The sequence below is a fragment of the Arvicola amphibius genome, chromosome 1 (assembly GCF_903992535.2).
Source record: "Arvicola amphibius chromosome 1, mArvAmp1.2, whole genome shotgun sequence".
Taxonomy (NCBI): Eukaryota; Metazoa; Chordata; class Mammalia; order Rodentia; family Cricetidae; genus Arvicola; species Arvicola amphibius.
Window position 1 is genome coordinate 194,425,937 of NC_052047.1, and position 25,334 is coordinate 194,451,270.

At 46.8% G+C, this 25,334-nt stretch overlaps 2 long non-coding RNA genes across 7 annotated transcripts; one reads left to right on the plus strand and one right to left on the minus strand.

Annotated features, from left to right (window-relative positions):
* Positions 1 to 1,022: 1,022 nt before the first annotated feature.
* LOC119807912 lies at positions 1,023 to 25,334 on the plus strand. Of its 3 annotated transcripts, none has more exons than XR_005284367.1 (4): positions 1,023 to 1,181; positions 9,494 to 11,221; positions 21,532 to 21,724; positions 24,247 to 25,334. It is a non-coding gene; the product is annotated as an uncharacterized LOC119807912 (long non-coding RNA). The 3 variants fall into 3 exon arrangements; XR_005284369.1 differs by having other exon boundaries at positions 9,494 to 10,980; XR_005284368.1 differs by lacking the exons at positions 21,532 to 21,724; positions 24,247 to 25,334 and adding an exon at positions 13,884 to 13,935.
* LOC119807925 lies at positions 17,534 to 23,123 on the minus strand. Of its 4 annotated transcripts, none has more exons than XR_005284374.1 (4): positions 22,860 to 23,123; positions 21,490 to 21,785; positions 21,144 to 21,381; positions 17,534 to 19,303 (listed from the first exon to the last, which is right to left on the minus strand). It is a non-coding gene; the product is annotated as an uncharacterized LOC119807925 (long non-coding RNA). The 4 variants fall into 4 exon arrangements; XR_005284372.1 differs by having other exon boundaries at positions 17,534 to 18,068; positions 18,302 to 19,303; positions 21,144 to 21,785; XR_005284373.1 differs by lacking the exon at positions 21,144 to 21,381.

Here is a 25,334-nt window from a genome sequence, read left to right on the forward strand (position 1 = left end):
GTTCCACGTCCTTTCTACCCTGGTTCCTCAGGCACCAACATCTCCTTCCTCTTGTTCAGAGTCAGCCTTGGCTTTAATGATGCTTATTAGCTCAAGGTGAGGAGAAACAAAGACGACTCTTCTAAACTGAAGGGGGAAGGGGGCAAATAGTTGAGATTGTGGCTAAAGGTTTTTACATAAGGCTAGTGGGGATGAAATCCTTGTCTTAAGGCTCGGAGTCAGGGGCCCTTCACAGAGCAGTCATGAGTGTCTTATTCTTGAATGTCACTGGCCCAGGTGGCCTTCCTTCCAGCAGCTGGCTAAGCGCAGTACTTCCCCTAATGTCTTAGTTGTTCAAGTAGGAGGCATGGGGACTTTAGGTGAGTCTCTATAGATTAGGGTGAGACAGAGTAAGGTGACCTAAATAGCAGGGAGGTACCCATGTAGATTCTGCAACTGTGGTAGTCTGAAGACGCAGGGCAAAGAGGCTCTGAAGAGCCCAAGAGCAGGAGAGAACTTGGAAAGAATCTGAGGAAGGTTACACTGGGAGGCCAGTTTCCCAGTTTGCCTGTGGGCAGGAATGTTGCATTCCAACCCTTGAGGTTATTTGATTAACAACCTGATCAGATGTGCCAGACTGAACCACGTAGCAAAAAACATCGACCGGAGATGGCAAGCATGGTAGTGGGACTGCAGGAGACCTCCCACATTCTTATCACCTGGCTAGTCCCAAAGTCCACAACTCCGGCAGAGGTCTGCTGGAAACACCCAGTCTCTGTGGGGAGAGATGAGGCCGAGCTGAGCAGGAGAGAAAAGGTAACAGGCTGGACGCAGGCCACTCCTGAAGTTGGGTCTCTAGGGCAAAGTGCTTTCCACCTGACACTAAGGATGACCGAACAGGTAGTGGCCCCTGTGAGTACCAAAGGCCTTGGACCACCGTGCAGCTCACAGATCCTGAACCCTGGATTATTGCATCACAGTCACGCCAACTTTCTTTGATTTCCACTTTATTTATTTAGGCGCATGACTTGCAGCACTCAAGGGCACCTGGCTAGTCATTATCAGAAAGAGAATCAGTTAGACAAGCTCCCTAAAGGAATGGCTGTGATTCTCCTAGTTCCAGGCCCTGTTGTTCAGGGATAGCTGTGCAATCTTTTGGGAAATCAAATTTGGAGCCTGAGGCAATCATGGATTCAGAACAGGTCAGTAGAGTCTTCTTGGGGGTAGAGAAACAATAGTTCTTGGTACTCACCTAAACCAGTGCTTCTCAGTCACGTTTTCACCTACGAAAGCTCACAATCCTTTCAGAGAGTGAAAAGGCAGAACTTGGAGGTCAGCTAGCCCATACCATGAATACAGACGTGGAGGGGCTGAAGCCTGAACCAAAGGCTGTGTGACGGTCAGCTCATCTGCCTGAGCCCATACCATGAATACAGACGTGGAGGGGCTGAAACTTGAACCAAAGGCTGTGTGACTCGAATCTATCCCATGCCACTATATGCTGTCACCCATGAGTTCCTTTAACTTCTTTTGCTTATTTTATTATGTATTTATTTATAAGAAAGAGAGAGATAGTGTGTGACAGAGAGAGAGCAACAGAGAGAGCAACAGAGAGAGAGAGAGAGAGAGAGAGAGAGAGAGAGAGAAAGAAAGAGAGAGAGAGAGAGAGAGAGAGAGAGAGAGAGAGCATGAACTTGTCTTGGCACTCATGTGGGGTTCAGAAGTCAACTCCTTTGGGGAGAGGGTTCTCAGTTTACCTTGCCTAAGTCAGGGTTCCCCGGATTATTTCTGTTACTGTGCGGTATACTCCAGACTGACTGGCTCCCAGGCTTCTGGCTGAGTCTCCTGTCCTTGGCTCCCAGCTCATCACAGATACGCTGTGATAAGCACCACCACAGCTGGTTTTGACAGGGATTCTAGGAATGAGACGCAGGTTTCTGGGCTTGTGTGGTGATCTTTTCCTGGTGATCAGTCTTTTGGCCCCACAAGAGTTCTTAGGCTCACTTTTCTGTCTCTCTTACAAGCTTCCACTCACTTCCATCCTCCCTCAATGCCCTCTGTATAACTGTCCAAATCACTAATCATTTGTAAGTTCATATGTAACTGTACACCTAGATCTACACACATACAGACACTCATCTTTATGAGAATAGCTCTCTATGCACCCCCCCCTCTGTATCACATCTTTAACCAGATATGTTCCGTTGTCTTCAGAGAAGGTACAAGTGGCTTCAGTTTTAATTGTTGAGGCTCTGTGCAGACCTTGGGATAGTGGGCATACAGCAGGCTTCTTGTTTCAAATCAGTTCTTTTTTTTTCCCTCAAGACAGGGTCTCACTATGTAGCTCTGGATGTCCTGGAACTCACTATGTAGACTAGGCTAGCCTCGAACTCACAGAAATAAACCTGCCTCTGGCTCCTGAGTGCTGGGGGTTAAAGGCATGCACCACCACTTCCCAGCTTCATGTCAGCCCTTAAAGAGAGAAATTAATTCCTTGTGAGTAGGAGAATCACCACATTGTAAGCACTTCTGAGTGCCTTGTCTGGGGATGGATCTCTCATCCCAGACAGGAAGTTTTAAACAAACTTCCATTCTTGGGACATCTCCATAATGGGACCTAATGATGTATATGTCATAACCGTACAAAAACTTTTGATGCAGGCTAAATCATCACTGACCCAGGATGGGGTACACACCCATTCATACACATGCACCTGCCAGTGAATGTGTAGACTGCCCAGTATATCACAATATCAGAAGCATCAATGTGCTAGGCAGCTAATGTAGAGTTAATATGTGTATATAAATAACTAACGTAGAATAAAAATGGATCTGATGTGGCTAGCGTGGAATAGTGGGGTCTTAAGGACAATGGAGATAGCTTGACTACAGACATGTACTCCCTCATGCAGTAATGAGGGGGAAATGTGAGGATGCAATGTCTCTAAAGTCAAGAGAAGTTGGACATGTCAGCTGATCTGAAGTCTTCATTTATTTAAATCCTGGCAACTATTCAAGTCCAAAATCCCACAGAGATTTGCAAGATTAATCACACTAGCCCATGGGCTGCTGGTTGTCCCTGTTCTCTCACTCTCTTTCATGGACAAAATGTGCACTTTGCCAACATATTGTAAACTCCTGCAAATGGCTGGAAGTTCTCCATGAACCACAAGAGCCAGTCCTGATTGCATGTGATTCTGACACTTGCTCCCTCTGTCTACAGTCACCAAAGTGTGGTCAGATGGCCCCTATATCAAAGGTCTAAATAATGATACTAAATAAATGGATTTATAGGATTAACTCTCAATACCTACTCAGAAATTTGCATTATTTTTGAAACAGGATCTAATTAACCCAAGTTGCTCTTGAACTTGCCATGAAGCTGCTACTAGGATCAGAGCTGGGTCTAATATGCTTCCCTCCCATCCTCAATAGACCAGAGGAAAATTAAATAGGGAAAAGCAGAAAAGGGAGATTGAGTGAACGTGGCCACATGGGGAAGAGGAACAAACTGATTCCATGAGGCCTCCTCATGAAGTTCGTCTTATGGGTCCTGACTTGGGGTTAGGTTTAAACAGAGGCATGCAGAGATGAACTGTTCTTCTCAATGTGTGGTCCCCACCACCATCAGTATCTGTCCTGCTAGGAGCTCTCAAGTTGCCAGGGCCATGTGAAGTCTCATGCTGGCACAAGCTTACACCTTCTTCTCCCAACATGAGAGTTTGGGAAATTCCACTGGGGGAGTCCTATTGTTTCAGTAGTCTGAGAGTTAGACAGAGGGAGGGGTACAAGCATCTCTTTAGACTGTCTTTACCTCTGTGGATGCACCTTCACACCTAGGTGCTCTTGAACCCCAGATCCTTCTGACTCTACTTCCTGAGGGCTGATATTACAAAAATGCACTGCCAAGCTTAGCCAAGAAATTTTACCAGGATCACACAGATCGTCTAAAACACACCAACGTTATTAAAGAAGCATGGACTCTTGGCCCTGAAGGGCAGTGGCTATTAAGTTAAAGCATTCACATGTGTCACAGATTCTCTGTAAAGTAGGTGGAGAATAACACAAATTAACTTTGTTTCTAAAAAGATGGTCCCAGCGAATCATGTTACATCCCAGAATAAAGCATCTTGACTGTGTCCAGGTCCTGTCTGCCTGAGAATCGCCTTGACATCCTGCCAGAGTGCTGAGTTGTGGATCTTCTTTTTTGTAGTTTCCCACATGTGTTACACCCATGGTAGGGAATGGACTAGGAACATTATACAAATTACAACTTAAACCTCTCTAACATAGATGAGAACATGAGGTTCAATGGTACAAAACACATCATAGCAGTACAGTGGAAGTATTTTAAAAGAAAAGGAGCATCACAAGTTACCTTTCAGAAATGCACACCTTAATATTCACCAGTGAAGAAGGAAAAGTGTCTGGGAGTTATCACCAAAATAATAACAGGGAGATGAGTGAGGTCAAAATGGAATAAAATTTGTCTTAGTTGTTGTTATTGTGAGTGATGGGAGTTTTCGAGGCGCAGCGTGATTTATTATTCCATATACTTTTATTTTTTATATGTGTATTTTTCTATTGGTTCATAATTTGGGAGAATAAAAGACTCTATCCCTACATACCACTTCATTATGTGCTAGAGAACTTGGTAGATAGATGGTTGCTAGCAAATGGCTTACTCATTGTTTGAGCCTAGCCACATTCTGGTTATTAAGGGTCCTGCAGGAAGCATGCCTCTTGGCCCAGGCCTGTAATCCCAGCTTCTCTGGAGGACTGCGAGTTTAAAGCTAACCTAGACTACAGAGTGAGTTCAGGACCAGCACGGGCAACTGACGAAGCTCTCCCTCATAATTCAGAAAAGGCAATGGGAGAGCTATGGAAGAGCATGTACCAGGCCCTAAACTCAATCTGGGTTACAGTGGGAAGGGAGAGGAGGAAGAGTCCCACAAGAGGCCACACACACTTCTGTAGAATGCTTTTAGTGACTCATTAGTGACCACAGCTCCTTCAATACCATAGGCGTGTTTATAATCAGATGCTGGCTGATAAAATCACTGAGTGTGGCATGCAGGATGCTACTGAGAGACACTCAATTAGAGCCAGTGGGGTAGAGGCAAGTCATGGACACGGGAAAGCCTTAAATGATGCAGAACACCCACACCCACACCACCACACACACCTGTCCTAATACCAAATGGGAACGTCTCAAGCTTTCCTCTTGGGGTCCTAGAACACCTTGTTCCTATCATCTGACTGCACCACAACCCACCCCTTTTTATTATTGCCTTCGCCATCAATCAACACCTCTTTGCCTGCTCAGGTACCCATGTTTGGTATTCCCCAACAGAGCACAAGCTCCCTGGAGACAGGAACAATGGCCGTCAAAGCTCTGTAGTCTCCAGCCCGAGCACAGAGCATAGTGTATGATGCACAGGTAGACAATGGATGCCACAGCAGCCACAAGAGGCGCCACTCTGCTCCCTATTCAGGTCTCCTGCTACAGGAGCAGAGCTGAATGACAGCCTCATGGCGCTGCCCTTTGGGTCCACCCCAGCATTCCCTTAAGCCTGTCCTGTTCAGTGGCTGAGCATAGGGAAGAAGTCAGCCCTTCCCTGTACTCATGCACGTGCACATGCGGGCACACACACTCACCATCACTTATCAGACATGGTATTATAACTGTGCTACAGGCTGGAGCCACTCCTGCATGGCTTCTCCTTCCTCTGTCTCTGTTCCTTGGAGTCTCACCTGCTCTGTGGTCCTTGTGCGCCTGCTCTGTGGTCCGTGTGCGCCTGCTCTGTGGTCCATGTTCACCTGCTCTGTGGTCCGTGTGCGCCTGCTCTGTGGTCCATGTTCACCTGCCTCTTTTTCCTCCGCCTTGCACTTGCATAAGCATTCCTCTCAGTGAGCAAGAGCTCTCAGCTTCTCTTTGATGTCTGCCTCTCGGGAGCTCCAAACTATTGAAGACTTGCTGCTTAATACACCTGAACTTTACCAATAACAGTGGACTTCCACACTCTTCCTCATAAAACAAACTCTCTTAACTTCTCACTTTTCTTTTAAATATTTGATGTGAACTTTTTGTACTAAAACAAATTCTTCTGCAAGGAACATAAATCCTCTACTGGAGTTTGTTTTTGTTTTTAAAATAGGGTCTCGCGATGCAGCACTAGCTGGGCTGAAATTCACAGTAACCCTCCTGCCTCTGGCTCCTGAGTACTGGGCTTACCAGCATTTATCATCACCCCTGCCTTGTTCAAATATTCTGTTTTGAAAACTTATGTATCAGTGACTTGGGGAGCCCTGAATAGTAAAAACTCATGCTGTGACTTTGATCTAAGTACATCTCACAAGGACTTACGTTCATTATTCTTAGAGTGAGGTTAATAGAACCTCCTTTCCTCCTTCACGGAGATATTAGAGCAATATCTGCTCCAAAGTTGTGGCTGAAGAGAGGGCTCCAGGGTTAAAGATGCATACCTCTCTCCCAGAGACTGGGGATCTCATCCCAGAACCCACATGAGGTGACTCAGTACTACCTACTCCAGTCCTGGAGGATTTGATAGTCTCCTCTGGCCTCTGCATGCACCTACACTCATATACACATCTCTCTCTCTCTCTCTCTCTCTCTCTCTCTCTCTCTCTCTCTCTCTCCCTCCCTCCCTCTCTCTCTCTCTCTCCCCCTCCCTCCCTCCCTCTCTCTCCCCCCCTCTCTCTCCCTCTCTCTCTCTTTCTCTCTCTCTCTCACACACAAAATTAGAACTGAAATAATAAATTTAAAAACAATAATAAAGGCTCTAAACTACTCTAATGTGGTTTGGTAAACTTTGATGCAAAGACTCCAGTGATAAATATTTCAGGCATTGTGGACCACAGTCTTTCTCGTAACTACTCAGTCTGTCATGCAATGTGAAAGCTTCCCCAAGTAGTGCATGAGGGAGTATGACTGTGTCTCAATAAAACTTTATAAAAATGAAGTTAGAGCATTGTATGAGCGTGAAATGAACCTGGTCAAAGAGCTTCAGCTTGATGATACTTATCCCAGAGTCACAGAATCTCACAATTAGACAAGTTTATAGACATCATACTAATGGGTGGTCAGACTGTTCCTCGTGGTTAACACATGCTTTTAGATGACTTCACCTGGTTAGGGCTTCCCAGTGGCCCTAAGTGGACAACAGCTTAGCTGCCTGACAAGGAAGTTTCCAGAGAGTCCCTCAAAGGCCAGGGGCTGCAATACGGGTGGTAGCTTCCATCCTGGAAGGCAATGTGAGCTGTGTTTTCATAGTAAGTCATTAACCACACTCCCTTAGCATACATAGCTCAAAGTCGACCACAGCTTCAGAACTCCAGAGAGCTAAGTACTGGCAGATCCTCTCCCTCCTCCTCCTCCTCTTCCTCCTCCTCCTCCTCCTCCTCCTTCTCATCCTCCTCCAACTCTGTCTCTATCTCCTCCTTCTAAGCATTTTTAGAATTTATGTGTCTGAGTGTACTGCTCACATGTATGTCCATATGTCCTGTGCACCCTGGAACTGGAGATTTGGACGGTTGTGATCTGCCTTCTAGGGACCAAACCTAGACCCTCTGCAGGAATAACAAGCAGAGGTTTTTCCACCACTGAGACATCTTTCCAATGACTCTGCCTGAGAGCTACTGACTTCTAGAGACTGGACTCTTGAAGTTGGGGACTATTGAGTCAAGTCTTAAAAAGCCACAGACTAAGTAAGGTTTAAATAATAATCAGAGTCTCGGGTCACCTGGCCATGTCTGTCACTAAGTGTGAATTCATTGACATCTGCCTCACATGGAGAGGGAGTTCCCACTCCTCACGTGGCACCCACCAGTCACTGTTATTCCTAGAGTGTCTGTGAGCAAATAAAGGGAACCTAATTGTCTTAGTTGCGGTTTCTATTGCTGCAGCGAGACACCACGACCAAAGAGCAGGTTGGTGAGGAAAGGGTTTATTTGGCTCACACTCCCACATTGCTGCTCATCACTGATGAAACTCGGGACAGGAACTCAAACTGGGCACGGACCTGGAGGCAGGAGCTGATGTGGAGACCATGGAGGGGTGCTGCTTACTGGCTTGCTTCCCCTGACTTGCTCAACCCACCTTCTTATAGAACCCAGGACCATCAGCCCAGGGACAGCATCACCTGCTATGAACTGGGCCCTCCCCCCCACCCCGCCATTGATCACTAAGTGAGAAAATGCCTTTTAGCTGGATCTCATGGAGGCATTTCCTCAGCTGAGGCTCCTTCCTCTCCGATGACTCTAGCTTGTGTCAAGTTGACACACAAAATCTGCCAGTACAAGAATGCTCAGGAGCAGTGAGTTGGGGAGACTTGAGGAGAATCCTGGTGCTGGGGTTTGCTACAGAGCAGACCAGTCCCTTCGTAAGGAAGGTGTCGTGACCTCTTCATCTAAAGTGTCTACTCTCACCCGGTCTATCTCTCTCATCTGCCCTCCTTTCCCCATCTCACCCAGTCTGTCCCCCCCTCCTCCTACCCCCTCTCATCTCTCTGTCTGTCTACCTCATCTCATCTGTCTTCAATTTCCTCAGCTATACGAATCACCATGAATCACTCATGAGTTGTTCCATAAAATGGCACAGAGGTCTAGTTCATTTCTGTCCCTCCACCAGGACATCCACTTCTTGGCAGTAAGCAAGCACTCATTCATTTATCTGCTCACTCTAGTATCTCTGCCACCTAGAAGGAAGCCTGACGTAAATCCACTGAACAGATTAGCCCAGGAATCACAGAGGCCATGACTCTGGAGCCAGGCTCAGACTCTGCCTCCTCTGGACTCCTGCGATGTTCTGAGGATCACCGCACTGCTCCTGCCATGCTCATCCATTTTCCTCAAGAGCTTTTTACCGAAGCCCTATGGCATGCTGGATTCCATGTTAGACCCTGAGTGTACAGACAAGACAAGCAAAGTCCTCTCCTCCACAGTTTACAGTGCCACTTAGCACATGTCAAGATTCCAGCTTGGGTTTCCAGTTGTTTCCTAAAACTGGGATATGTTTTTCTGGTTCCTTTTTCTTCTCTCCTCTTCTATCCTCCCCCCACACTCCATGTAGTGTGTGTGTGTGTGTGTGTGTGTGTGTGTATGTGTGTGTGTGTGTGTGTGTGTGCGTGCAGGCTGGCACTGCCTGCACACTGGTCAGATTCTTAACGCAGGACAGTTTTGCTCTTCTGTGATTAGGTGGGGGTTGAAGGCGGACTCAGAAGCGGGCAGTGAATGCAGAGCTCTGGGGTAAGGGTTCCAGAAGGACCCGATGTCCATAGGAAATCCTTAACAGGCCTGGTGTCAACCCTCTGACCTCGGGTGAAAGAGCCAGGCCCATGGTGAACCCTGTGACTTTGGGAAAGTCCTTTCCCTCTAGAGGTGTTTCTGGATCAACAACAGCAAATGTTCATCTAAATGACCTCCCAGGCTTTTTTCAAGAGTGAATGCCCACCATGATGATCTTTGCTAACCCTTGCTCCTTCACTCCTTGCAGATGGTCCTGGTACCTCAGTCCTGAAACCAAATATAGTGTTTAAGATGGTCTTTCCACGAAGGAAGATCCATTGAACTTGAACTTTGACTTCAAATGTTTAGAAGCATGTAGGAGCAGACAAAAGCTCGGGCCTTTCTGTCCCTGCTTCTCTATCTACACCTAATGTGTTCTTACCACTTGTGCACTGCACACTCCCTGCTGGGGCCACCTCCTCCCAGAGCCCAGCCATTGGCTGTCCTCATTCTTCCTCTCTTGCTCAAGTGACTTATCTGATTATCATAAGGTCCAAAGCCCATTAGGCTCCTACACTCACAAGAGACCTTGACTCCTGGCCCTATGACCTCCTCCAGTCGAAAGCCAATGAGACTCCCTTCTTGAGCAACTGCTCCCACGTCATGCTGCTCGCGCTTGCAAAGAAGAAAGGAGATGAGAAAAGACACAAGGTTAAGACATTGGAGCTGCTAGCTCTTGGCTTACAGCTGCTCGTGGACAGGAAAAATTCAAGGCTCCCTGCCCTCATTGCCGACCATTGCCCAACCACACCTAAGAAGGAGTGTGCAGCAAGTCCTGCTAGTTTTGGAACCACAAACAGTCTAGATTGATTTGTTCTTATGGCTCATTGGGTAACTCTGCTGATCTCTTCCCTCTTTGCCAGGCCATGAGGCTCCCTGCTGAACCATGACCCATCCAGATAGGCAGGGACATCAGCCTCTCGGTTCTAAAGATCTGAGATGCGCAGTGCAGCCACCAAGTTCAACAGCTCCTTCCAAGGTGTGATGAGACATGAGCACAATCTCTGCTTCCTCGCTTGCCATCCCCAGATCTTTCCCAGCACAGTCTTTCTTTCTAAATCAACCATGTCACACCAGCTCCAGATGTGTCTGAGTGATTGAGTGGTGGCTGGAAATACTCAGAATCAAAGTCTGTGACAGTGTCATTTTGTCAGATCTGCTTAAAGTTTTGTGTTTGTGGGTTCTGTAAAGATATTTATATCTATAGGACATACAATGCAAAGAGCTTTAGGGTGCCGCACCTGCACCATGAACTACCACCAGCTGGTGAACTCAGCTGCCATATCAGCCGAGATCCAGAGTTTTGAGTCAGTCTACCCCAGTCTCCACTACACCTGCCTGCTGCTGGAGGGCCATGGAGGAGCCAGTGCTGCAGAACCAGACCCAGGAGCCTGGCATTGCCCTCAAAGTCGGAACCTGAGTATGGCCATGACAGGAGATGGCAGCCGCCCCCAGCATGGACTGTGAGACCTTGGAGCAGCTCCGAGAAGCCTCAGAGACCCATGGAGGATCCAAGGCGAAGATGCAATGGCAGAGGAGGAGACTGCAGGGCCTGCAGCATCCCTAGAACAAGCAAAAACAGCAGGTCCTGTGGAAAGATGTTTTCAAAAAGTGGACTCGAGAAGTGGGAAGGAAAGATGGAGGAGTAGAGCCTTGCATGGGAGAGAACACAGGGCGTGGCACTGCCCACAGATGGTAAACACACGGTTGTGCCCAGGGAACCTCGGGGTGCTGGGCATCGAGAGGGAGGGAAGGTGGGTGGAGGACTGGAGTTCGCACAAATTCTGCCCACCCCACCCCCGGATACCCCACCTAGCAGCAAGATCACCCTGACTCTGGACAACCACAGGATATCTGAGTCGAGTCCCTGTAATGGTCCAGTATAAACAGTGCTTTGGAAATCAGAAACCTTGAACCAGATCAATGACTCATTGTAGTAAGTATTTGTAGTAAGTAAAGCTGTTTGGGCAAAAATATATACTGCATGACACACTGCTGTTTACAGTGCCACTTCAAAGGACAAACACGCGGTGGAGAGATGGGAAGGATCGAGAAGCAGAGTGGAGCAGAGTGAGCGCCATGGGGAGAGGCAGAGCTAGAGATTCGATAGCGGTGACAGGTGTGGTAGAGAGTGGAGCATGCTGTTGCTGAGAAGGGATGACAGGGTGGGATACAGCAACCTGGCACTCTAGCAGGCCTTGTCCTGCTCTGAGCAATGATAGGATGTCCGAGATGGAGAACAGCTCATTTGCTTGATTTATCTCCTCACCAGACTCCCATGGGCCACAGAGGCCATGTTGTTCTGTACAGTCCATGCTGCCACCCAGGCTATGTTGATGCTTGAGGTCCTTGTGAATGTCCGTGGTCTGCTTTGCCAGCAAGGGCTATGTTGGATCCTGTTACAGCCAGGGTCTGTGTGAATATCCATACTCTGTGCTGCCAACTGAGGCCATACGGATGTCTGTGGGTTATGTTGCCACTGGAAGCCATGTTGATGATGTTGAGGTCCATGGCATATGCTGCCTCTGAGAGCCATCATGATGCCCATGGTTCACACTGCAGCCAAGGATAATATTGATGTCTGCACTCTGTACTGCCGCTGGATACAATGTCAAGGTTCATGATCCTTGCTGTAACCAGAGGTCATGTGGCTGTCTGTGATCTGTTTTGTCATCTGAAGCCATGTTGTATAGACAGAAATGTCTGTCTCACCCAGTCCCACAGCCATTCAGTCCCAAAGAAACATGCAGAGGCTTATATGAATTATAAACTGTTTGACCTATTAGCTCAGGCTTATTATTAACTAGCTCTTACAACTTGAATTCACCCATAATTCTTGTGTATGTTTAGCCACATAGCAAGATACCTTTTATCATTACAGCATTCTCATCTTGTTTCCGTTGCATCTGACTCGTGACTGACTCTCTCCTTTTCTCTTCCCAGAATTCTATTAGTCTGTTTGCCTCACCTATACTTCCTGCCTAAGTACTGGCCAATCAGCAATTTATTAAAGCAATACAAGTGACAAATCTTTACAGGGTACAAGAGTATTATCCCATAATGTTGATGTTCATGGCCTCTGCTGCCATCAAGGGCCATGGTGATGCTCATTGTTCATGCTGAGGCCAAGGGCCCTGTTGATGTCCATGGTCTGGCCAGAGTCCATGTTGAGGTTCATGGTCTTTGCTGCTGAGAGAGACCATATGGATATTTGTAATCTGTTCTTCCTTGGGAGGCCACGTTGCTGCCTATGGTCAGTGTTACCACTGAAAGCCATATGGATGTCCTTGGTCTTTGCTGTCACCTGAAACCATGTTGATAGCTTTGTGCTGCTGCCAAGGGCCATGATGATATCAATGGCCCATGCTGTGGCCAAGGACCATGTTGATGTCCATGGTCTATACTGTCACTGGAGACCATGCTGATTTGTGTGTGTGTGTTCCACATCCATCAAGGAAATGCAAATCAAAACTACATTGAGATTTATATCTATCTCATCCAATCAGAATGGCTGTCACCAAGAGAAAACTATACTAACAATGAAGATGAGGAAAGCAACTCTGGCACTGTGTGGTGGGAAAATGAACTAGAACAGCCACAAAGGGAGCCAGTAGGAGGTTCATTAAAAGCTGAAAACAGGGCTACCATCAGATCCAGCTATACCACCCCTGACAGTAAATATGAAGGTAGAAGTGGAGATCATGATATTGATTTTTTTAAAAGCCAGATTCAGAAAGACAAAACTGCCAGGTGTTCACTTGTATGTGGAATTCACATTAAAAAGAACACACACACACATACACTATAGGTAGATAGATAGACAGGCAGACAGACAGACAGACAGACAGACAGACAGATAGATAGATAGATATAGATGATAGATAGATATGTAGAGAGCAGGGGAAAGAGAGAGAGAGAGAGAGATGTATAGATACTTATGATGTGAAAACAGCAGGAGAACAACTTGGGAAGAGAAAAGGAACCAGCAGAAAGGAAAGGGGAGACATGAATGGTAATGGCAGATGACTGTTATCAAAGTGTAAGATGAACATTAATGAAAACATCATTATAAAACCCATTGCCATGTATAATGAATATATACTAATTTTAAAAGCCTACAAAGATTATCCAAATCTGTAGTCTCCAAAATTCTGCGACCAAGACATCGGTGCATTAAAGTCAACTTGCTAATATCTACTGGGCACTTGCTGCTCACATGGTCCTGTGGTGTAGGTTGTTACACAGAAATATGTAGCTTAGTCTTTGAGTTGGGCATGTGATATTACTACTGGATTGGCCAGGTTTCTGTTAGTATGACAAAATACTTGGAACTAAATTTGTATACAGAAGTTTGTTTGGCCTACAATCTGGGAGAGTCAAAGTTCAATATCTGGTGTAGGTTTAGTTTTTCCTTTCCCGGCAATGCTCCCAAATAACCACTCAGAAACTTAGCATTAATTGTAAATGCTCAGCTGATAGCTCAGGCTCGTTACTAGCTAACTCTTATGTTTAAATTAGCCACTGTCTGCCATGTGGTTCATAGCTTATTTCGTCTTTTTTGTTGTTGTTTTTTGAGACATTTTTTGTTTTGTTTTTAGTTTTTTTGAGACAAGGTTTCTCTGTGTAACAGCCCCAGCTGTCCTGGAACTAGCTCATGTGGATCAGGCAGGCCTTGAACTCACAGAGATCTGCCTCCCAAGTGCTGGGATTAAAGGTATGCCACCACTGCCCAGCTGTTACCTCATTTTCTACACGTCCTATTTCTTCTGTGTCTGCTGGCATCTCTTTTCTGACTCCACTCTTCTTCTTCCTAGAGTTCTCTGCGTCTGGTTGTCCTGCCTATACTTCCTGTCTAGCTACTGGCAAGTCACCATTTTATTAAACCAATCCAAATGTCAAGTCTTCACAGTGTACAAGAGGATTATTCCACAGCAATCTGGTGGTCTATCAGTTCAGTTAGGGTCCCCTAACTGCATCACAACAGCATGGCAAAGAATCAGGAAAGACCCAGTCACTCACAGGAAGGGCCATGTTCACTTTCAGGCACTCTCAATAACCAGCTCCAGGAGGCCAGCATTGATCCTTCCTATGAGAAGCAGCCTCAGAGGCCCCTCACCTTGTACTCAGCCCCTCTTCTTAAGAGACCCAGTGCCCCAGGACCACAGCACCAAGGAGCAGCCTCCAGGGCGCACCTCAGCAGAACAAACACATCTAACTATAACACCCACTGCACGGTGGTGGAGGTCTGAGGAGCTGCACATCCTATATAAAGCAACGTGAGCTCGGCCTGTCACTGGAAACTCCCAGTGAGGTAGTTATTCAAGGAGGCTCCTTGCTGGGAGGAGGCAACATGGCCCCCAAGGTTCTAGGTCCATTTGATGGTTTGACATGGAGCAAAGAGCAGTAAAAATCCAGTCATGAGCCACGTAGACTCAACACATCCCATGTGCACAAGGTCAGGTTGGAGAGTGTGCAAGTTAAGGGAGCAGAGTCCCTGGGATGCTGTTGACAGCTGGGGGGGATAGCTTGTTCTTCCCAGGACTGTCAGGGAGATAGCCAGCTCATAGGTGGGGAACTGCCATGGAAACAATTGATGCTTCTTTCTACTTTTCCCACACTATATCATCTGCTTATGACCCTGGTCCTGATTGCAGACTATCTGAAACATTTGGAACATGATGTCAATACTCTCAGGTGGGATAAAAAAATCTCCCCCTTTTGCATTTTAACTAAATTTGGTCTTTGACAAGTTGGTAAATACTTTCAATTTATTCTGGTTACCTGTGCTCTCTCTCTCTCTCTCTCTCTCTCTCTCTCTCTCTCTCTCTCTCTCTCTCTCTCTGTCTCTCTCTGTCTCTCGCTCTCTCTGTCTCTCTGTCTCTCTGTCTCTCTGTCTCTCTCTGTCTCTCTGTCTCTCTCTGTCTCTCTTGCTCTCTCTGTCTCTGTCTCTCTCTGTCTCTGTCTCTCTCTGTCTCTGCCTCTCTCTGTCTCTCTCTGTCTCTCTGTCTTTCTCTGTCTCTTTCTGTGTCTCTCTCTGTCTCTCTCTCTCTGTCTCTCTCTCTCTCTGGCTTTTCAAGACAGGGTTTCTCTACAGCTTTAGAGCCTGTCCTGGAACTAGCTCTTGTAGACCAGGCTGGTCTCGAACTCACAGAGATCCACCTGCCTCTGCCTCCCGAGTCTAGGATTAAAGGCGTGCGCCACCACCTGGCCGTCCTGTCTCTTCTTATCCTGCTTCCACCCCTGCCAACTCCCCCTCCTCCCTGCAAGTTCCTTTCCACATCCACATCTTTTTGTCTTGCTTTGAGATCCCACTGGCGTAACCACCACTGCAATCGTCAACTTGTGACAGCTACAGTTGCCTACACCAGGGTTGCAGGAGACTGGACATGTCAATGGCTCATCATTAGGGAAGATTCTGGGGTTCTCCCCTCTCCCAGTGACCCATCATTTATGAAGGCATTCTTTTTTCAAACTATTGTCTTTATTGGCAAGGACCTTCTAAGGTATCATCAGGCCAGAACAGACCCCACAGCCACCATAGCTGCAAGGGAGTGATATTTTGTACTTTACGAGTTCCAAAGAGGAGGTTGGCAAGGGAGCAGGTTATTAAATAAACCCATGGATCAATAGCATCTGACACATCATACATATTAATCATTTAATAAATACAGCAGGTTTTATACTGTCCTACTATTAGAGGTCATCAATGGCCTCAGAGAATGTGCCACGTGACCTTGTTTTAAATTACCGAAAACTAAGTACTTAAATGAACTATAGGATTTTTAAAAGTTTCCTTTTAGCAAATATAAACTAGACATAATAATGGGTATGTTATGACATTTTCATGCTAATATTTCCCCTTACTTTCTATTGGCCCCTCTCAATATTCTTCCCAACTAGTCTTCCTTCTATGTTCCTGTGTGTGTTTATTTTTCTTGGGGAGCCAGTAGGTTTAATTGGGGTTACTTACAGAAGCATGAGCAACATACCATAACTGCACCACTAAGGAAAATTCCTCCCCTTTCCCAGCAACCACAGGGAGGTTATAGCCTCATGAGTGCCTGCCCTGTCAACGAGAGGATGTTGACATGCCTAACTTCATGTGGATCTTGTGCTCCTAATCACAGCCACTGAAAGTTCAAGAATGCAATGTGCAATGGCCATGGTGTGCACTAAGACAGGATTGCAAAACACCCCATCCCTTGCCCTCTTCCCTAGTGTTCTTGGAGCCTTGAGGGGTTGGTGGCAAGGGTGTGTGTGTGTGTGTGTGTGTGTGTGTGTGTCTGTGTGTGCGTGCATGCATGCATACATGAGGGTGCACAGGTGCACATATGGTCATCGTGTGTATGTGCATGCGTGTGTGTGTGTGTGTGTGTGTGTGTGTGACACATTAGGGCTGGGCACTCAACAGGTACTTACTCTCAGCACTTTGACCAATCAGGAGTCTGCAATAACCTGCAGACGACAAGAAGGAGCCTCTCTGATAGAATCGGACAGAGCACTAACCTGTGGGCAGGAGCAGAACTCCACAGAAGGCTGCTGTGTAGACTCGGGATGTCTAACAGAACAACAGCAGCAGTGTCCCATTAGAGCACAACTAGTAGATACACACATGACCGTATGTCTCTGCATGTACACACTATTGTGTGTTTTGTTGTTGTTCAAGGCAGTGCTTCACTATGTAGCCCACACTAGCCTCAAATACACACTTCTGACTTAACCTCCTAAGTATAGGGACTACAGGTATGTAGCTCCAACCCTTACTCAATATGTATCTTAAGTAACAGCTGAATTCCTAATTTGTGCTAATTGTCTCCGGAGGGTGAATTTTAGTACTTTTTGTTGATTTTTACATGCTATCTGCTTTATTCTTTTATTTTGCTTTTAACTGTAACAGAAGTTTATTCTCTTGTAACAAGGAAAAACTTCTTAAGACATTTGGTGGCCACTCGTGGTGCACGTCACGAACCAGCAGTGGATGGGACACGGTCTCTGTTTTCAAAAATACATGTGAGAAAGCAAAAGTCTAGAGAAATGCCTCCAGATGTTTTAAATATAGATATATATATATTTTTTTCTTTTCTTCTCTCTGCTTTCTGGTGTTTTCGCAACCAATCATTATTTACACGTGAAACAATTGACATTCATGGTAGAGGGAGCAGTTGTTCTCACTGGCCTGGAAGAAACCGAGAAACTGGCTTTGGCAAGAGGAAGGGAAGGAGGGACAGGGAGAGAGAATGAATAGGAATTCTAGTGAGGAACAGGCCTTTATTCTTTAGACCCAAAAGGCCAGGGTAAAATGTTGACACCTCCCACTTTCTTTATCCAAAGGCAGTTTCTGCTAAGAAATTCTAAACCCCCTTAACATTCTTTAGGGGATTCTCAAGTCCAGGGCTCAGAACTATGCATAGAGAGCTGTTTGTTCCTGTGTGGAGAGGCAGCTGGGAACCGCGGCTCACCGCTTCAGCAAATATGACTGCGGGTTGGGGAGCATTCATGGCACCTCCTTTCCGCATGGCTGAAGGGCTGGTGAGCAGGAAGACAGCCTGGACTTCCTGGAGAGGGTGTCAATCTCTGTCCAAACTCAGTAGCCATTTCCTAATCTCTCTGTCTTCTCTCTCTCTGTTCTCTCTCTGTTTTTTTTCTCTCTCTCTCTCAGAAGGAAGAAGGAAGAAGGAGGGAGGAGTTCCTTCTTGCTTCGAGTTTCCAGGACAGTAGGCTAAATTGCATGGTCTGGTGAGCAGAAACAGGCCAGGACTTCATGGAGAAGGAGAAGACCAGACCTAGGAGAGAAAAAGAATTACCTCAGGGAGGGTAAAGCTTTAGGACATCCCCTCCATTCACACACACACACACACACACACACACACACACAAAACATGTTCACGCACACACACATGCACACACACACATGCACACGTGCACACACACACACACACACACACGCACACACGCACACACACACTCCTCCTTCCACAGCAGCCATTTCTAACCGGGACAGCTCTTTCCCACTTACCTGATCCTTAAACTAGCAATTCAAATTCAGACAAGTGTTCCAGTGTCCGCGGAAGGAGAAATCTTGGTCTAACCCAAGTGTTAGGAAAAATGAAGGGAGAAGATAAGAGTTGTCTAAAGTCAGAATGGGAGTTACCTGAGGTCAAAAAAACAAGGTCCCTCCAGCACACACACACACACACACACACACACACACACAGGGGAAGAAACAAGGTCCCTCCAGCACTGCTTACACCAAAGGCCAAGGGTAGGGGAAGCGGGGAGGCAAGTGGTTTTCTGTGGTCATGTCATAAGGCAGGAGAGAGGGGCTTGAAAAACAGCCACAGAGGGGAGCGAGGGACAGGAAGGGTCTGGAAATGGCGCAGCAGAGTGGGGGCAATTCTGCAGGACTGGAGCAACGCAGGAGCAGCGTCTGCTGGCTAAATGAGTGGCTTCTTTGCAAAAGTAGGGCAGATGTGAGTCAGGAAGCTCCCCCCACCCCTCACACACACACAAGGTATTTATCAGCCAAAGAGCAAGTAGCTGAGCCATGCTGAACCTGGCACACAGCCACCACACAGGCACCAAATCGGGAGACTGGGATTACGGCTTGCGGTCATAGCTATTGTTAGCGCTCGCTCACTCCTGTATACATTCACCCATCGGTGCTTAGAGCCCGTGCTTTTCTAGATATTAGGGATTGTAGTGAGCAAATTAACCACGTGTTTAGAAACCACTGAAGAATTAGTTAACACAGGTCACATTGAAGTAGTCAGCCATGGATTCGGGGGAAGTGGTGGCCTTAAAGGGTGGCATGGGAAGAGAGACACAGTACGAAGGCCATCTGACAACAAAGGCAGAGGTGTGTGTGGTACAGCTGGGAACCAAGAGATGTTGCATACCCATCAAAGGCCAAAAGAGGCAAGGTAGCCGTCACCTCAGGCATCAGGGGAGCACAGCCTTACCCACACCTGGATTCCAGACCTCCAGCTTTCAGACCATACAGCAGTAAATTTCTGTCGTCCTAAGCAAACAACAGCCACAATTAATAACAGCCTCGGTGGTCGCTAGCCATTCTTGTCATCCTTCTACAGGTAGGGCAAAGGAGCATCTTTTAGGCTAGAGTGAACTTGTACCAGGCTTTTGGTTTTGGGCCACCAACCAGCTCCCAAATCATGACTCAGAGGCTCATCATTCTTTGTTACAAGTGCCCAGCCTCGGCTTAGGCTCATTTCTGGCTAGGTCTTTTAACTTAACCTGTTTCTCTTTATTTACTTTTGCTTCAGAGTTTATTACATTTCTTTCTTTCTTTCTTTCTTTCTTTCTTTCTTTCTTTCTTTCTTTCTTTCTTTTTTTGCCCGTTTCTTTCTGGCTTTATTTTGGCTTTCATGTCTCACTATTTTTTTAATTAATTTATTTTTTATTGAAAATTTCCACCTCCTCCCCTCCTCCCACTTCCCTCCCCTCCCCCACTCCCCCTCCTACTCCCTCTCCAGTCCAAGGAGCAGTCAGGGTTTTTTACCCTATGAGAAGTCCAAGGTCCTCCCTGCTCCCCCCAGGTCCAGGAAGGTGAGAATCCAAACAGACTAGGCTCCCACAAAGCCCGTCCATGCAGTAGAATCAAAACCCAGCGCCATTGTCCTTGGCTTCTCAGTCAGCCTCCACCATCAGCCACGATCAGAGAGTCCAGTTTGATCATATGCTCCATCAGTTCCAGTCCAACTGGGCTTGGTGATCTCCCATTAGATCAGTCCCACCGTCTCAGTGGGTGGACGCACCCCTAGCAATCCTGACTTCCTTGCTCATGTTCTCCCTCCTTCTGCTCTTCATATGGACCTTGGGAGCTCAGTCCATTGCTCCAATGTGGATCTCTGTCTCTATCTCCATCAATCGCTGGATGAAGGTTCTATGGTGATATGCAAGATATTCATCAGTGTGGCTATAGTATAGGGCCAGTTCAGGCGCCCTCTCCTCTGCTGCCCAAGGAACAAGCTGGGGACATTTCCTTGGACACCTGGGAACTCCTCCAGAGTCAAGTCTCTTTCCAACTTTAAAATGACTCCCTTAATTAAGATATCTACTTTCCTGCTCCCTCATCCACCCCTCCTCCATCCCAACCATCCCATTCCCCCAAGCTCTCCCCATTCTCTTCTTCTCCCTTCTCTCTCCCCATCTCCCCTTATCCCCACCCCACCCCCGTGCTCCTGACCCCTGTCCCGCAATCTTGTCCACTTCCAATATCCAGGAGGATAACTTTATGTTATTCTTTGGGTTCACCTTCTTATTTAACTTCTCTAGAATCACGAATTATAGGCTTAATGTCCTTTATTTATGGCTAGAATCCACTTATGAGTGAGTACATACCATATTCATCTTTTTGGGTCTGGGTTATCTCACTCAGGATAGTGTTTTCTATTTCTATCCATTATTACATTTCTTACGTTTATCTATCTCACTTTCATTGCTTCTGGTATCTTCTGACTGGCAGCTGCCTGGCTTCTAGCCCAGGCATCTCCTGTATTCTCTCTTCTCTTCCCTCTTTCTCCTTCCCTTCTCTCTTCCTCTCCAGCCTAGATTTCTCCTCCTATTTATTCTCTCTGCCTGCCTGTCCTGCTTATCCCTCTCCTGCCAGTTTTTTATTAGACCAATCAGGTGCCTTAGGCAGGCAAGGTGAAACAGATGCAACACATCTTTACAAAATTAAACACACATCCTTACATCATTGAACAAATGCAGCATAAAAAAATGTAGCACATCTTTGCCTAGTTAAAGCAATATCCCCTAACACCAATTCACGTTCCCCTCCCAGCAGCAAGGGCTAGCTTTTGAGTTAGCCTTTATGTATACAGCAAATTCACACTCACTAAAATCAGATTCAAAACTGGAAACCTTCAATTCTTCTTTGGATTGGAGAAGTGTGGTCAGCAGCTGTGGAACTGCCCCCATTGAAAGGCATCAGTGTGTAAAGGCTTCTTGCCGGCACGCCATCTCTTCACAATTAGCAGGGCTACTGAATTTTCTTTAAACTGGTCATTTGGGACTTTTGGAATCTTTTGGCCAGGAAAGAGCAAGCAAGCTCTTGAGAGGGGTTTTGAGGGGACACTGTAAAGACATGAAGGTCTCAGGCAAAGAAGGGCCTGAAATTGAAGAAAAAGTTTCCCCTCATACTGGAAAGTTGAGTTCAGATTTACAGACAACAATCCTACTTACAGGGTCTAGAGTTGACCATGCTTGATGGTGTGTCCCCTACAGGGAAGTCTCATCCAAATCAGATAAGGAGTCTTCTTGGAGACAGGACCTGCACTGCTATCCGGTCTTCTTGCTGGACCAGGACCTCCCATCCTGTGGGAAGACACTGCCTGTATCTTCTTGTGTGGCCGTGGGATGTGTAGAGGAAAGAACTCAGCATCTGACAGCTCTGACGTCAGTTGTAGCCACTTCACAGGTAACGGAAGGCTCAGAGCTTGAGTTTCTTCATGAGTAAGGAGGATCATCAGGACTCTTACCTTGTAGGATTACGGAGAGAAATGGAGGATGTACTAAGAACCGGAGGCCCACTATAAGCATTACAAAGAGTCCGTCTTCCTATACCACCGTTGCGCTTGATATTAGAATCGAGTTCTCAGGCTGCCTTAGACTCAGTGCTTTCCGAACTCAATAGTTCTACAGTTCCATTGATCCCAGCCTGATCACATCCCTGTCGCTGTACACCTTCAGTCTCCAACCTCAGTACCCCCCTGTATCACCTCTGTGAGCTTCATCCCGAGTCTGCCAACCTGGACCACAGTTCTCTAACTTTGCTGTGACAGAAGGACTCTACCCAGGGCAGTGGGTCTCAACCTGTGGGTCGCTACCCTTTTGGGACATCGAAAAAGATGTTTTCACAGGGGTTACCTAAGATCATCAGAAAACACCGATATTTGCATTATGATTCATAACAGTAGCAAAATTACATCTATTACATGGCAGTAGAAAAACTACATTCATGAAATAGCAATAAAAACAGTCTTCCGGTTGGGGGTCACCACAACCTGAGCAGCTGTATTAAACAGTTACAGTATCAGGGAGGTGGAGAACCTCTGTTCTAGAATCTAGAAAAGACAAGGAAGAGACAAAGAGCTCACTGAAGGGGGCCGACCTGATTGTGCCTTGACCTCTCACTGGCTTCCAGAGCTATAAAAAAATCAGCTTGTGTTATTTTGTATCATTAAGCTTGTGTTAACTTGTGGGAGCGGCAATGGGAGAACTAACACACCCTTGCACACACCTTACAGTTCCCAGTTCTGTGTTTAAACCGTGCTGCGGAGCTGGCTTAGTAGGTAAAAGGCACTGGCCCCAAGCCCAGACCCTCTAACTTTTTATCGCTAGCAACACTAGCAGGCTGCCCCGACCTCTGCACAGGCGCACTGCAGTACACACCTGCACAGAATAAATAAACAGAAGTCATAAAATGCAAATGTGCTGCGTTTGGGCTCTCCAAATCTCCATTCATTAAAACGCTCTCCCCCCCACAGCAAAGATAAAATTTACAGAGGGAAAGAAACTGAGAGGTGTCACTGTGCACACCACCGTCTCCCAACCTTGTTCATAATTCCAGCATTGCAGCCAAATCCAGACGGGAGAAGGGACGACTGTACCGAGGCCACCAAAGTCAGCTGCGCATAGTCCTCGCTCTGCTGGAAACCTCTCTTGAGTCCTTGTCATGTCGGCTTGCTCTGCTGTGTTCTGTTTTTAGTGCGTTGGAGAGTCAGCCTGGTACTACACATGTACTCTACGGCCGAGATTCCATCCCCGTCCCTCTTCAATGGCCTTTTCTGTGTCACATTGGCTGTTGGCTTGGCTACAGTTCAGGTGTTCTGTCAAACACTAACCAAGGGTTAAGAGGACATCCTGGCTTTAGGAATGGACAGTACCCAATAGGATTTGAGGCGGCCTGACTGAATTCCAAGTGAGCTGGACACTTTCAAACCAGACTAGACTTCCTCGAAAGGGGGAGAAATCCTACTTGTGGACCGTGTGGAATTTCCAGCCCACCTTGCCTTCCCCGCAGCCCACCTAACAGGTTTCAGACTCGCTTCACCAGCTCCCAAATGCCGATGTCCCCTCCATGCACAGATGCTCTCCTTACCCCACTGGCTCTGGATCACTGTCTGGACCCCACTCATAGTCTCCTCAGGCTAAAAGGAACTGTGCCTTTCAGAATTCAGCCACACAATGAAGGATGTTGTCTAAGTACAACTCCCTGCTCGGTACCTGCCTGCTCTTGTTCCATTTTGTATAATGTGTGGTAAATAGCAAACTCACGGGCAGCCATTAGTCCTTTCCCCAGTCCTGTGCAGGTGTCCTCGCCATCCAGCTGAGGACTGCTCCCAGATTGCACAGTCTGTTCAGGGGCTTGAATGGAACCCCCACAGGTGCATATATTTAAATGCTTAGTCATCAAGGAGTAGAAGTGTGGTCCTGTTGAAGTAGGTGTCACCTTGTTGGAAGAAGTATGTCACTGGGGAAAGGCTTAGAGGTTCCAAAAGCAATCTCTCTCTCTCTCTCTCTCTCTCTCTCTCTCTCTCTCTCTCTCTCTCTCTCTCTCTCTCTCTCTCTCTCTCTCTCTCTCTTATATCTATCTATCATCTATCTATCTATCTATCTATCTATCTATCTATCTATCTATCTATCTATCTATCATCTCTGCCTCTGCTTGCTGATTGTGTGATTGTGGATCAGGGTATAAAGGTCTCAGCTACGACTCTAGCTCCATGCCTGCCTGCTGCCACAATGATGACAGACTAACCCTCTGAAACTGTAAGTAGACCCTCAGTTAGATGCATTATTTTATAAAATTCCCAACAATAGTAACCCTAACTAAGACACCAGGTGGCTTTGTGTATTCAAATGGATAAAAGCAAACGTGTTGCCAGTGGAAAGTAGGAGGATATTATATGCTGGGTTATCTTCTTTTCTTATGCCCAGAGTCACTTCTTCACAGTATGGAGAAGCCCAGACCAGTTTGACAAGTGACACATTGCCCAGTCGCAGATCCACAGAGAAGAGTCTTTTGGCTGATATGATAGCAGCGTATCACAGACACATCAGTGCCCCATGCGCGACCTGCAGAATGTCTCCATGGAGCCCTCATCAAATTACAGAAATGTCAAGCATTCCTGGAAACCCATCCGAAATGCTGATTCAGCAAAACCTCTCAGGACCACAGACCCAGAACCAGGGGGCCCTCTCTGTGCTATTTGTTCCTCCTGATGCTTATCTGACACCATGTCATATTGCAGTTAGCTCGTACCTTTCTTATGCTACGTCTTCATTGTGCAAGCTTCAGCCTGTGCCACATTTCCCCGGGATGTAGGAAGCTCTTACTGCACAGCTGTTCAAGAGAACTGTATTACATGATTCATTGCGTCACCACCCTCAAAACATCCCCAGTACCAGGCTTCGCCCAACTCAGCCCAGGTCCCTGGACCCTTCTGTATCGGTTCCTTTTCTATTGCTGTGATAAAACACCAGGACCAAGGCAACAAGGTTTTGTTTGGACTCGTGACTTCAGAGAAATGAGCATCCATCACTATCATGGTTGGAAAGAGTGACAGCAGGGAATTATGGTGGCCTAAGCAGAGAGCACACTCTTCAACTGCTCTGAAACCTCAAAGCCTGCCCCTGGACATCTTCCCTCCATCAAGGCTTCACCTCCTAACAGCTTCAACCTCCATCAAACAGCTCCACCAATTGGGTACTAAGTATTCAAATATCTGAGCCTATGGAAGACATGCTTTCTCCAACCGCCACACCCTCTGACTGCAGGTCCTAAGGGCTTTACTAACGCACAGACCCACCCAGCCTGGCCTCATCACAGCTCCGCCACCTCCACAGACAGGCCTGCCATCCGACAGGCAACTTTCTTCTTGTTTCCGCTTGCCCTGTGGTTGGTGTACCCCACGTTATAACCTTCCCCAACTCTTTGCCTAAATTCCCCCTCCCTAAAATTCAAGAGCTAAGCTGAAATAAAAGGAAAATCCAACTGAAAAGTTGGAGAAGGGTTTTTCAGTAAA